Raw genomic sequence first — 10,529 nt, forward strand, 5'->3', positions numbered from 1 at the left:
TTAAAACCCTTTTAGAAAGCATGTGAGCAATATATATCAATAGACTTTAAAATGTTTATATTTACCCAGTAATTACAGATTCCTCTCCCCCCTCTCCCTCCCTCCCTCTCTCTCTCTCCATTCTTCTCATCAGCCATTAACCACGCTCAAGTCCCTCTCATCTATCATAAGCAATTAAACATGCTCAAGTCTCTGCCATCTTAAAAAAAAAATCCTCCCTACACACTAGGTACCTCTCCAGCTCCTCTTTACGGGCAATTTCTATTCCCTTACTTCTTACTCAGCAATTTGGCTTCCTTCCCCCAACACTCCACTGAAACTGTGCTCAACAAGATACCCAACCAATGACCTCCGTGTCAAAAAAACTATATTAAATAAATAAATAGGGCATTTTTCCCTTTTTATCTACCTTGATCTCTCCCCTACATTTAACGCTGTTAACCATTTCCTCCTCCTTGAAAGTCTTCCTGTGGCATCTATGATGCCATACTCTTTTGCTTTTCCTCCTATCCCTTTGCCTTCTCCTCAGTCTCCTTTGCATATTCCACTTCTGCTATCTAACCTCTGAAAGCCAGACATTCTCAGGACTAGGCTACATATACTCTTTCCCTAAATGATCTTTCACTCACTTGGCATGAATTACACCATCTATATGGCCACAACTGTAATTTTATAGTTCTATCCAGACCTCTTCACTGAGCTCTGCTTTCTTGGCAACTCCACTTGGACATCTCAAACTCAACACATCCAGTCAAACATTTTCTCTTAAATTTGCTCTTCCTCCAGTGTTTCTTACCTCAGTAGGTGACAACATGCCACCCAAGGCAAAAATTTTGCACCTAGCATAGTGCCTGGCATATAGTAAGTCCTCACTAATATTTGTATAATGAATGAATGAATGTTTCCTAAGGAAACAGAAATGTACACAAACTTTTTGTACAATGATGTTAATCACAGTATTACTTAGAATAATAAAATACTAGGAAAAAAACCCCTAATGGGTCAATGGTTAAATATAGTATAGTCATATAATAGAATATTATCTAGACAATAAAATGATATTTACATAGTTCATAACGACAGGATAATGCTTATGCTCTAGTATTAGTTGAAAGTAAGATACATTAATATAAAATATGATCACAACAATTAGTGGATATGAGTAGATATGTGTGGAAAAAAGCCTAAAAAGAAATATGGAAAATATTAACAGTGGCTATCTCTAGGTGGTGAAACTAAATGAAGTTTCTGTTTTCCTCCTACTTTTTTGTATTTTTCAACTTTCTTATAATAAGCAAGTATGGCTTTGATAATATAGATTTTTTTGGAAAAATCTTAAAGGAGAAAGAAAAAAATCATTTTAATTCTAACAGATAAAACAGTAAAATTCAGCCTCCAGGCTCTCTCCACAGTTTTCTTCCATACTTTAGCCCTTCAGTACCCCGCCCACAGCCTGAAGTGTGAAGAAGCCACTTCAAAAAGGAAATCCTTTTGTTCTGTCTAGCTTTGCCAGCTCAGCCCTCAGGGGCCCTCTGCTCAGCTCTGGGCTTTGAATGTGTTCACCTCCCTAACCTGGCCTGTGGGAACTCAGACCAAGCACTTCTCTGCTCCTTCTTTGCAGGTTGTCCTTGGTGGAGCTGGAAACACCCTCAGCCAGAAGGGACTTCAGAAAATATTTAGTCCAATCCCCTTATTCCTCAGCAAAATTTCCAGATATTATTTTATGTTTTTACTTCTTTCTACGTGTGCAGTTTCTAACTCTCCAAGGTCCACCTCATTAAGGAGAATGTGAGGATCTGACTCCTTTACTGTAAGACAGTCTCACTGAACCAGCTACAAATACACAGAGACAAACATAAACGATGAACCAAAACAAAGTTAGTCAGTGGCCTGTTTATACAGATTCTGTGCTTTGCAAACTGCTGTCAATTTCTGTTTGATCCTCCTTGTTTGCCACGAGGATACTGTGCTCTAATTCTTATGCCAAATATTTTGAGGGGTCCAATGCAAGCAAACTCAGACACTAACCCACTGCAACAATGTCAACAGGAACTTATGATTATCCTATGTAGAGTATGTAAGCTCCTGTCCCATAGTGAATAACGGATTCAATGAGTTGTTTGATTTTACCATGTTGAGGAAGTTCTGGCTGGTGCTAACTAATAAGACGGAGATTTTCCTCAGCCTTGGGTAACAGGATGCCTCAGTATTGAGCAATTACTCTCTTTTAAAAGCATTAAATATTTCAACTATCACATTTTGAGTGACGTAAGACTAACCTATATAAAAATTTCTATCACAGGAAGGGAAATCCCTGGCAGTCCAGTGGTTAGGACTCTGCGTCCACTGCAGGGGGCACGGGTTCGATCCCTGGTCTGGGAACTAAGATCCTGCATGACTTGCAGTGCGGCCAAAAAAAGAAAAAAAATTAATATTAAAAAATTTTAATAAAAAAATAATAAATAAAAATTTCTATCATAAGAATATAAATTCTCTCAGTTAATCTATATACTTTTATGTAATTCCAGTCACAACTCTAAATTTTCTAGGATTAAGATGACAACTGAGGGCTTCCCTGGTGGCGCAGTGGTTGAGAGTCTGCCTGCTAATGCAGGGGACACGGGTTCGCGCCCTGGTCTGGGAAGATCCCACATGCCACGGAGCAACTAGGCCCGTGAACCACAATTACTGAGCCTGCACGTCTGGAGCCTGTGCTCTGCAACAAGAGAGGCCGCGATAGTGAGAGGCCCGCGCACCGCGATGAAGAGTGGCCCCCGCTTGCCGCAACTAGGGAAGGCCCTAGCACGGAGACGAAGACCCAACATAGCAATCAATCAATCAATCAATAAAAAAATAAATCTTTAAAAAAAAAAGATGACAACTGAGTAATTCCCAATAACATTTGGAATAATTAACAGTAAAGAATGGACAATACATTTTTATGAATAAAGGATGAGGGAAGACATTCTATCAGATTGTAAAGACAATTCAATGGAGAAAGTCTTTTAAAAATGATGCTGGAACAAGAAAACATTTTTTTTCCATATGAAAAAAAATGAACCTGTACTTATACCTCACACTGTATACAGAATTTAAACTCAAAATTAATCATAATGTAAATGTAAATTATAAATGTAAAATGTAAATGTATAATTTTTTTAGGGAAAAAAGCCATGGCAGAAAATCTTTATGACCTTGAGTCAGACAAAGTGTTCTTAGGTATGGCACACAAAACACAATCTATAAATGAAAAGACTGATAAATTGCATTTCATTAAAAACTTTTGCTCTGCAACAGACAAGTCACAGACTGAGAGAGCATATCTTCCAACCACAAATTAGAGAACTCATACCTTGAAAATTTTTAAAAATTAAAAGCAACAATAATGAAACAATCAATGTTTTAAAAAAATAGATATCATATTTGAACAGACTCCTAACCAAAAAAGATATATGATGGCAAATGAGGACAGGAAAAGAAGCTCAACGCCATTAGTAACTAGGGAAATGCAAATTAAACAAAGGGCAGCATGAAGAAATTTTGGGTGACATCGGGATTTTCTGTATCCTGTCTTTGGTTATGATTATCAGAACGTATCCATGTCTAAATCTCATAGAACTGTATACCAAAAAAAGGTTAATTTTATTTTATGTAATTATATTTTATTTTAATTATAATAAAGAAATGAATGGATGAATAAAAAAATTTATATCCAAAAAAAGTATTAAATATTTCAATGTATAAAAATAATATAACAAGCATATGCCAACTACCCAGCTTAAGAAATAGGGCATTATCAATACAACAAAAGCCCTCTGTATCCACCTCGATCCCAAGGTTTTCACTGTCCCAGATTTCATCTTGATCGTTTCCATGTATATCTTTATACATTTTTTGCATATTTGTCAATCCCTAAACAATATGTAGTACTGTACATAAGTAGTATCACTCTGTATGTACCTTCTGCAATTTGCTGTCCTCATTCAACAGTATGCTTAGGAGATTTACCCCTGTAGCTTTAAGTCATTCATTTTCACTGCTAGAGAGCATTCCAGGCATAAAAGTATTCTATCTTATATATGTGTTCTCCTATTGATCAGGTACTTTCAAATTGCCAAAGTCTTAATTCTTAGGATTCTAGGACACTCCCTCTATTTCTGGTTGGATAATAATTTACTTTTGTAAAAAACAACAACAACAAAGAAAAAGCAGGCTTCCTGACAAAGCAAATTTAATGCACTAGTGAGTATAGGTTGTAAAAAGTAGACTCAGTCTCTTATTCAGGCAAGATCAGGGTTTCTCCACCTCCACACTGTCGAGCTTTGGACCAGCTAATGCTTTGTTGCTGGGAGGTGTCCTGTGCATTGTAGGTTGTTTAGTAGCATCTCTGGCCTCTACCCACTAGATGCCAGTAGTGATAACCAAAAACGTCTCCAGATATTGCAAAACGTCCTCAGTTGAGGACCACAGGTCAAGATGTACTGAGTACCCATTACATGAGAAGCACATTAGCAGGTGCTATGGAAAGAAAGATGAATAAACATTGAGAAAAAGTCCCTTTATTCAAAGATACATATTGAGCATCTACTACATGCCAAGTATACTGTGCTAGGCATGGAGATTTTGGTGACCCTTTCCTCAAGGAGTTCACAGTTTATTGCATAGGTGAAGGGAAGGAGACAAACCATAAACATAAAATTATAATACAATGTGGAAAGTGCAAAGCTGGGGAGATGCACAGGATATGTGGGAGCACCTAGGAAGGCCACTTACACCAGACTGGTAGGGAGTGGTCAGTGAAGGGTCCCTACAAAAAGTAATACCTTCTCTGAAACTTAAAAAAATGAGTAGGCATTAGCTAGACCAAAAAGGGAATTTCAGGCAAAAGAACAGCATAGGCAAAAACAAAAAGGCGAGAAACACTAGGTCTATGCAAAGGAAGTACAAGAAAATTGGTGTTGGCTGGAGCAGAAAATGTAAGGGAAAAGTGATCATAGATGAGGCTAGAAAGATGGCATATTAGTTTTCTAGGGCTGCCGTAACAAAGTACCACAAAGTGAGTGGCTTAAACAACAGAAACTTATTGCCTCAGTTCTAGAGGCTAGAAATCTGAGATCAAGGTGTCTGCAGGATTAGTTCTTTCTGAGAACTGTGAGAAAAAAAAAAGCAGTTCCACTTTCCCAGCCTCTGGTGGTCTGTTGGCAATCTTAAGTGTTTCTTGGCTTATAGAAGCATCACCCTGATCCCTGCCTTCATCTTCACATGGCATTCTCTTGGTTTATGTGTCCCTATGTCCAAAATTTCCCTTTTCATAAAGACAGTAGTCATATTGCATTAGGGCCTACCCTAATGACCTCATCTCAACTAATTACATCTGCAATGACCCAGTTTCTAAATTAGAACACATTCTAAGGTACTGGGGCTTAGGACTTCAACATATGAATGTTGGGAGGGATACAATTCAACCCATAACAGATGGGTAGGGATTAGAACTTCAGAGGCCTTGTAAGTCATGTTAAGGAATTTGGACTTTATTCAGTAGCTGATTACGGCCATTCAAGGAGCCCTGGAGTTCTCTATCATTTTTGGTGACGCCACTCAAATTATTTTTCATTCTTTTTATGGCTGAATAATATTCCACTGTATGGGGTGGGAGGGAGGGAGACGCAAGAGGGAAGAGATATGGGAACATATGTATATGTATAACTGATTCACTTTGTTATAAAGCAGAAACTAACACCATTGTAAAGCAATTATACTCCAATAAAGATGTTAAAAAAAATATTCCACTGTATGGATAAGCCAGGTTTTTCTTATCCATTCATCAGTTGATGGATATTTGGGTTGTTTCAACATTTTGGCTATTATGAATAATGCTGATATAAACATTCATGTATGAGGTTTTTTTGAACATATGTTTTCAAACCTCTTGTGTACATACCTAGGAGTGGAGTTACTGGGTCATAGTAACTATGTTTAACCTTTCAAGGAATAGCCAGATTTCTTTTCAAAGTGGCTGTACCATTTTACATCCCCACCAGCAATGTATGAGGGTTCCAATTTATCCACATCCTTGGTAACAGTGATTATTATTGGTTTTTTGATTAGACGTCCCAGTGGGTGTGAAGTGATATCTCACTGTAGTTTTGATTTGCATTTCCCTAATAACTAATGATGTTGACCACCTTTTCATGTACTTACTAGCCATTAGTATATCTTCTTTGAAGAAATGCCTATTCAAACCCTTTGTCCATTTCTAAATTGGGTTGTCTTTTATTATTGAATTGTAAGTGTTCTTTATATTCACTACTTATACTCTTGAAAAGAGAGAACAGGCTGGGGGAACGGAGAAGGGAGAAGAACATTGTTAGAAGAAGTGGCATGGAGTTGTATGCAGATGTTAACAGCTGGTTTTGCTGTTTGATTCAAGAGGAGAGTCCAGGTCAGGGGAAAATGTACTGAATTGTATTGAGGATGGGTCGTTTGTGGTTATGGCCAAAATAAATAAGTGCAGAACTGGTTTGTTCTTTGGAGGTTGATAACTTTTTTTTAATTTTTATTTTAATGAAACAATTTTATTTAGTTTTTTTTAAAATTAATTAATTAATTATTTATTTATGGCTGTGTTGGGTCTTCGTTTCTGTGCGAGGGCTTTCTCTAGTTGCGGCAAGTGGGGGCCACTCTTCATCACGGTGTGCAGGCCTCTCACCACCGTGGCCTCTCCCTTTGCGGAGTACAGGCTCCACATGTGCAGGCTCAGTAATTGTGGCTCACAGGCCCAGCCGCTCCACGGCATGCGGGATCCTCCCAGACCAGGGCTCGAACCCGTGTCCCCTGCATTGGCAGGCAGACTCTCAACCACTGCGCCACCAGGGAAGCCCAGAGGTTGATAACTTTTAAGACCTGTTCAAAGATTTATTCTGAGTGGTCATTCATTCTAATAAAAGCATCTCTGAAGGAAGGAAAACAATTACTTACCAGGATATGAAAGCAAAAGACAGGGGTGCCTTGTTACAAAATGTAATGACCACATGTGTTCTATTTTCCTTTGCCACTCTAGCAATGTTTGATGCTACTGCCCGCTCCTTCCTTATTAAAGTCTCCTATGGTTTCTGGAATATCATAGCCTCCTGGTTCTCCTATCTCTCACTGTCTTTCTTACTCTTCTCAGACCCCACTTTCTCTGCCCACACCTTAACATTTAAGACTTAACCATCACATTAATTTATTCAGGAGAAGTCTGAGGGCACTAACATTTACTAGTGCCTGTTAAATGCACTGTTTTTAGGACCTGGAAATGCAGTGCTAAACAAACAAACAAACAAAAAGATCTTGCACACATGGAGCTTACATTCTAAGTCAAAGAAAAATAAACAGTAGCACAGTAGCAAACACACATAGCACTTACTATTATTCTAATTACTGTTCTAAGATATTAGTCTAAGACACACACACATTTAGTCCTCACAAAAATCCTATGATGTAGATATCATTACTACTCCAATTTTACAAATAAAGAAACTGAGGCACAGAGAGGTCAAATGGTTAAGTTGGGATTTGAAGCCAGACAGTATGGCTCCAGCGTCCATGTTCTTAACTAGTACTTTATATTGCTTCTCAGTAATAAATAAACACATCAAATAAGACTTACTAAGAGGTAGCTAAACTGGTATTTTAATTATCATTACTCACCAGTCACCTCCATTCCATACAGGAGAATTCTAGAAATTAATTGGAGGAAGAGAAAGAGAATTTTTTGCAGAGAATTAATGGGAGTAGAAGGCACTATCATTCCCCTGTTCAAGCCAAGCAAAAAGGTCTCAGTTAAACCTTTCAAGAGGGGAGACTGGTATCTTAATCCCAGGCTGAAGGCTTGCTGCACTACAGAAATTTTTAGGCCTGCCTATGTAGACACTGAAGCAGGGAAGAGTTCATGGGAGAACTTCACATGTGTCCTGTGGTGTCTGAATAAGATAGAAACTTGTCCTTGACTTTTACCTGAAGAAATCTGAAGGCAGAAGGCTGATTAAAGTTGTTCACAGCAGCAGGACAAAGAAAGAGGTCTAGACTTCCTAGGGACCATGTTGTCTATGGGCCAGGTGGTTTCCTCAGAGTGTATCTGGCAACTCCAGCAGAAGAATGAGGATCCTATGAGAATAAAGTTGTATGGGCAAGAGCCACGGGGGGGAAGACAGTCAGAGTGTACATTGTTCCCATCAGGAATGGTGCAGGGAGGAGGTCCACTGGGGGAATGGGAAGTGAAGGAGTCTCTGAAGAAACCACAGAAGCACATTACAAGAAAAGGCAGTATTGGGGCATTACAAAGGGCACTGATAGCCAGATTAAACCAGCCCCAGTCAGTTAAGCCTCACTGTCCCTTTAAGACTCTCTCTTCCTACCTACCTCAACACTGGAGGAGCCAGAAGCTGCAGAGCAAGTGGGGGAGGAAGTGGAGCCAGGAGAGTGAAAGAACAGACCAAGTCACTTTTCTTCATTGGAGATCTGTGGGATCTTTAGTCAAGCTGCACTGGAGGTTGAAGGCTGAAAGAGAAGCTTTAAATTGAATGTGAAATAGAATTTTTAATTTTGAATGGTTGAACTTTTTAATGCCTGTTGATTAAACTATTGTAAATATCTGAGAGTAGCCAAAAAGTCAATGGGTTATATACCTAACACAGTATGGGATAGTAATGTGTTACCAAATAAAAGCAGGGTAAATGAATAGAGAGTGATGGGGTGATATTTTACATATGTTAGTCAAGGAAAGCTTCTCAGAAGATGTGATACAAATGAAGTGAAGAACCAGGCCATAGGAATATCCTTAGCCCTTAGCCCTTTTCAGTATACACATTCTCCTTGGGCTATCTCATCCATTCCCATGGCTTAAATTCCCCTGCTGACTCTCAATCTTGTATCTCTACCCTAAATTTTCTCCTGATCTTCAGACTCATATATTTAATGTCTACCAGATATCCCTACCTCAATGATCACAACTACTTCAAATTCAACTTCTCCAAACTTAAACTTCACCTTCCTTCCAAACCTCTTCTGTCCCCAGTGTTTTCCATCCTAGTGAATAGCACAAGTAGCACAAGCCAGAAACTGTCCCCATATCTAACCAGTCCCAGATCCTACTGTTCTCATCACATAAACAGATCTTGAATTCCCTCCCACTGCCACTACCCTAACTCAAGTCATAATCATCTCTCACCTGGACTACAATAATAGCCTCCTGACTGGTCACCCTACTTCCAATCTATCTTCCACACTGCAGCTAAAGTAATCTTCCCTAAATCCAAACAGGACAATAGAGAAACTCAATACCTCTGGATAGTTCTCAGAGTTGAGTCTTTCATGTGGCTTAGAGGGACTTTTATGATCTGCTTCCTATCTATCTTACAAGCCATCTCTTCCACCACTCCTTGTTTTTGAGCGCTCCTCTCCCAGCTAAATGATTTGCACTTCCCTCGAAACCCCAAATTCTCTTATGTCTCTTCCATCTTCCTTTATCTTTGCCATGCTAATCCTTACTCATTCTTCAGCTCACATGTGATGTCTTCTAGAAAGCCTTTCCTGCACCCCACTAAGATGGGTACCTATGCTCTGTGTTCCCCCTGTCCCATAGCACCTTCTATATATTTCTGACATAGCAGTCACTCCACGGTATTCTCACTGTTCAAGTGGTGGCCCTTCCCATTAAAATGTGAGCTCCTCAAGAGCAGGATCTATGTCTTATTAATCTCTGTATCAATAAGACCTGACATATAACACAGGTTCTCTTTCAAAATCCAGACTGTTCCTCTGCCTGAACTCCTCCTTACTCACCCTTGCCCTTTAAATTTCCAATCATTCCTTAAGAATTCATTAGCTTATCCTACTGGATGTTTGTGTGCTACATAGCTAGCAGATTGTTCCTCCTAGGGCTGTTTCTCAACTGGGAACAAAGTTGTCCCCCTCCCCAGGGGACATTTGGCAATGTCTGGGGATACTTGTGATTGGCACAACTCGGAGAAGGGATAGTGTGCTACTGGCATCTAGTGGGTAGAGGCCAGGGATGCTTCTAAACATCCTGTAGTACACAGTACGGTGCGCCCCTCCAACAAAGAAGTATCCAGACGCAAACATCAATAGTATGGAGGCTAAGAAACGCCCAGCCCGACCCCCACGCCGAGGGCAAGCAAAGCCCTGCAGCTCTGGTGGACTTTTCTAGCCTTGTTTCTCTTGTGCTGAATTAGCTGCCTGTGAAATCCAGTCCTGTCTTCTGAGGTCTAAGATAATAATGAGGAGGAAAAACAAGTCATAAAGATAAAGTTCTTGTGGTCTGGGGTTTTCCTGGATGAGCAAAACCATATTTGAATGTATGCTAAAACCCATATTTGGGAAAATACTTACAGAGAGATGAGCCATTCAACAAATGGCCCAAAGGGCTTTAACTAGATTCAGAGAGCTCTTTAGAGCTACTATTTTTTACTCAAGTTAAGTGCACTAGACAAACTCCTGTACAAGTGGAAAAGGAAAGAGTAATGAAC

The 10,529-nt window shown here is 39.4% G+C and overlaps 1 protein-coding gene across 4 annotated transcripts in view; it reads right to left on the reverse strand.

The window, feature by feature from the left end:
* Positions 1–10,315, reverse strand: part of SYTL4 (synaptotagmin like 4) — a 79,586-nt gene extending 69,271 nt beyond the window's left edge. For 2 of the 4 annotated variants that reach the window (XM_057538445.1, XM_057538447.1), the window contains exons 1-2: positions 8,404–10,315; positions 7,999–8,148 (exon numbers count right to left, since the gene is read on the reverse strand). The gene's annotated coding sequence lies outside the window, so the exon portion shown is untranslated. The remainder of the gene's footprint in view (positions 1–7,998; positions 8,149–8,403) is intronic. The other 2 variants (XM_057538446.1, XM_007181450.3) reach the window with 2 other exon arrangements.
* Between the last annotated feature and the right edge of the window lie 214 nt (positions 10,316–10,529).

This window comes from Balaenoptera acutorostrata, chromosome X (genome assembly GCF_949987535.1).
Source record: "Balaenoptera acutorostrata chromosome X, mBalAcu1.1, whole genome shotgun sequence".
Lineage (NCBI taxonomy): Eukaryota > Metazoa > Chordata > Mammalia > Artiodactyla > Balaenopteridae > Balaenoptera > Balaenoptera acutorostrata.